The sequence below is a fragment of the Helianthus annuus genome, chromosome 16, assembly GCF_002127325.2.
Source record: "Helianthus annuus cultivar XRQ/B chromosome 16, HanXRQr2.0-SUNRISE, whole genome shotgun sequence".
NCBI lineage: Eukaryota > Viridiplantae > Streptophyta > Magnoliopsida > Asterales > Asteraceae > Helianthus > Helianthus annuus.
Window position 1 is genome coordinate 191,281,785 of NC_035448.2, and position 4,029 is coordinate 191,285,813.

At 34.3% G+C, this 4,029-nt stretch overlaps 1 pseudogene; it reads right to left on the reverse strand.

The window, feature by feature from the left end:
* Positions 1-259: 259 nt before the first annotated feature.
* LOC110920257 lies at positions 260-1,313 on the reverse strand (annotated as a pseudogene).
* Between the last annotated feature and the right edge of the window lie 2,716 nt (positions 1,314-4,029).

The following is a 4,029-nucleotide window of genomic DNA, read 5'->3' on the forward strand; positions in this document are numbered from 1 at the left end:
TAAGCACAGTTGAGTCCAAACTTGATTTGCCAGCCCACATGTGACCAAAAAATGGTCACAACTTTCCTGTACAGCCGAGCATACTAGCATAATGTGTCTTGTAAATGAACATTGCGTCTTGCCAGTGGACACGTAGTCAAGATTGACTCGTTTAGCGCTCCCCACACAAAATGATTCGCTTTTGTTGGTGCCCATGAATTCCATTTGAAATCATGCCCGCTATATTGAACCTGTGCAGCCGATTGCGACTCCTTTTTAATCAATATGATAGAAATAAGTCCTGAACACAAAGGGCATTGATGTAAGCAAAGCGAGATAAAGACTTGGCAGGATACATGCCATTCAATATGGGATCAACAATTTTGGCCAAGGAATCAATATCATGTAGTTGAGGGGTGGCCCATCTTACAAGTGATTATTCAGATCTCACTCTTGAACTACATACCTTGAAAGAAAATAAATTAATTTTGTATCTGTCAAAAAGTATGATTTAATTGAGGGTTTACCTATCTAGTGGCTTCCGATCAGTCAACAGCTCCAACATCACCACTCCAAAGCCATAAACAACACTTTTTATAGTGTATATGCTGGACAACACAAATTCAGGAGCACTATAACTAAATGAGCTGACCAACTGTGTTGCCACCTGTACAAAGTTTAACAAACTTATTCAAATCCCAACATCACTACTCAAAAAATATGAAATATGATTACCTCTCGCTCCGCGTTTGGAGTGAGGGCAGCTAAACCACAGTATGATAAATGAGGATTGAGTTCTTCATCAAGTAAAATATTTGCTGATTTTATGTTTCTATGTACAACAGAAGGTAGGCAAACTTCATGCAAGTACCTACTAAGAAAAAGGGCTTCGGTTAAACCAACAAAAATAAGAAATGTTTTTAGTTTTTATATTTGTATCGATGGGTGACGTACTAACACGTGCATTTCACGTTTTTGCTCCTATCATTAGCAAAATGCAACAAATCTTGCAAGCTACCATTTGCAATGTAAGCAAAAACCAAAAGACGGTGCCAATGCTCTACACAATATGCAGCTAATGAAACTACGGATCCTGTACCACTAATTTAAAGAGTAAAATCTTGCTACTAGATCGTTACTTTTGTTAAGCGACCTTTAATCTCACTAATTTCACCAATATTCCCGTTGCTACCTGTAAGGCCCTAGTTCGTATTTGATAAAAAGTCGCAGCGGAAATACGTACCATAAAATTTCTTTCATTATAAACGTTTTGACTTACTTGAAAGTTCATTTTAAAATAATTATTTTACAACATATGCATCCTTCGTACCCATTTAATAAAATAAAAGCATAACTTATGTTTATCAAATTACATACTCAAGCATTCCCGTACAATCTATCTTGTGACTCGGTCTTTGATCGCTACTCCTCGTGATGATAATCTGTGATTCGTACAACCTGCACCCACCACATACATTCGCAACATTAGCATACATTATATACAAACAAGATTCTCAATCATGTAGTCTCGTTACGTTCTATCCACATATACTTTCCATCCCGTTATCTTTCTAGATTTAATCATTCCATCCGGGTGTCTAATCCTTGGCAAAACTTCACTAATGTACCTACATTACATTTTATTCTCGAGGCACACTGTTAATAACGCCAATACTTAAATGTATTGAAACCACGTATACAATACATACATAACTACGTACATACATACATACCTTTACTTGCATACATACGCATCTACTTACATACATACATGATTACGTCTTCACATACGTACTTACATACATACATAACTACATACATACATAACTACATACATACATAACTACATACATACCTACTCACATACATACATACATACATACATACATACATACATACATACATACATACATACATACATACATACATACATACATACATACATACATACATACATACATACATACATACATACATACATACATACATACATACATACATACATACATACATACATACATACATACATACATACATACATACATACATACATACATACATACATACATACATACATACATACATACATACATACATACATACATACATACATACATACATACATACATACATACATACATACATACATACATACATACAAGTCACATTCACTTATTTGTAAGTTGAGCCTTAACTACAAACATATCGACACAAATCAATGCGATTACAAACAAACATAACCGACTAACTTCCAACAAACATGATGAACATTCAGCAACACAATGAACATCCCATTAACACGATGAACATTCAGCAACATAATGAACATTCCATTAACACAATAAAGATTCAGCAACATAATGCACGTTCCATTAACACGATGAACATTCAACAACATAATGCACATTCCATTAACCCGATGAACATTCAGCAACATAATGAACATTCCATTAACACAATGAACATTCAGCAACAAAATGCACATTCCCTTAACACGATGAACATTCAGCAACATAATGCACATTCCATTAACACGATGAACATTCAGCAACATAATGAACATTCCATTAACACAATGAACATTCAGCAACAAAATGCACATTCCATTAACACAATGAACATTCAGCAACAAAATGCACATTCCATTAACACGATGAACATTCAGCAACATAATGCACATTCCATTAACACGATGAACACTCAGCAACATAATGAACATTCCATTAACACAATGAACATTCAGCAACAAAATGCACATTCCATTAACACGATGAACATTCAGCAACATAATGCACATTCCATTAACACGATGAACATTCAGCAACAAAATGAACATTCCATTAACACAGTGAACATTCAGCAACAAAATGCACACTCCATTAACACAATGAACATTCAGCAACAAAATGCACATTCCCTTAACACGATGAACATTCAGCAACATAATGCACATTCCATTAACACAATGAACATTCAGCAACATAATGCACATTCCATTAACACGATGAAATTATCATCTTAATTTACATAAAGGATAGACGAAGTTCATATGAACTTACCTTGGTACTTACCCTTACCCGTAAATTCTTACTTGGTTTCCCTATATACAACATACCAAACTTTATTTATAAATAAGAAGTGATTTCGGGAATCACTTACCTCGAGTGCTCGTTTCGTACATGTTTCCTCATATTCTTTCCGTTAGCCTTCCATGCTTTCTCCCATCTTGACATGATCCTATACTTTCATGTCATCATGGTTACCACTTCATTAGTACAAATGCACATTCTAATATTGCATTCATGTCACATTCATATCCTACATTAAACTTTACTCGTCAAATTCCAACAACACAAAGTGTAAGCTAGAAGTCGCATCTTTTCATTCCACATAATTCTTCATGTCGTCACAAATAGCACATATTGATATAGCATGTACTTAATGATTTCTCTAACATAACACTTGTGACAAAAGCCTTATTACATTATTTATGCACAGTTGACTTTCAGAAAGTCAACTATCTATCTTATGAATTATCAATCTAATCTCATACATCCACATTATTATAGTCGATTATACTACGGACATCATATACATTCCCTACTCACATAGTAAAACACACATACAACCACAAGATCATATATGCACACAACATAAACAATTCCTTCCTTACTAGTCTTCTCATAATTCCACAACTAACAACATATCATTCAAGATTAACTAATTTAACACTATCCTTGAATCCGACATTATCCTTACTAGAAATCCACATACCTTACAAGGACACCATTTTCACCCCTTGATCCCTACCACAAAATCAACTAAAGGCATAAGGTGTACCATATCTTCAAGCATAGAGTACAAACTCCTAATGCACGCTTCTACCACATCATACTAACCATTCAAATTTCCACATGAACTCCATCTAATTCACACTTCACATATTAGTTAGCTAACAATTACATCATTATCACTTTTTATACATATTTACCCACAACTTGCATATAATTCCACATATAATTGTCACTTAAGCATTTTATCAAACACTTG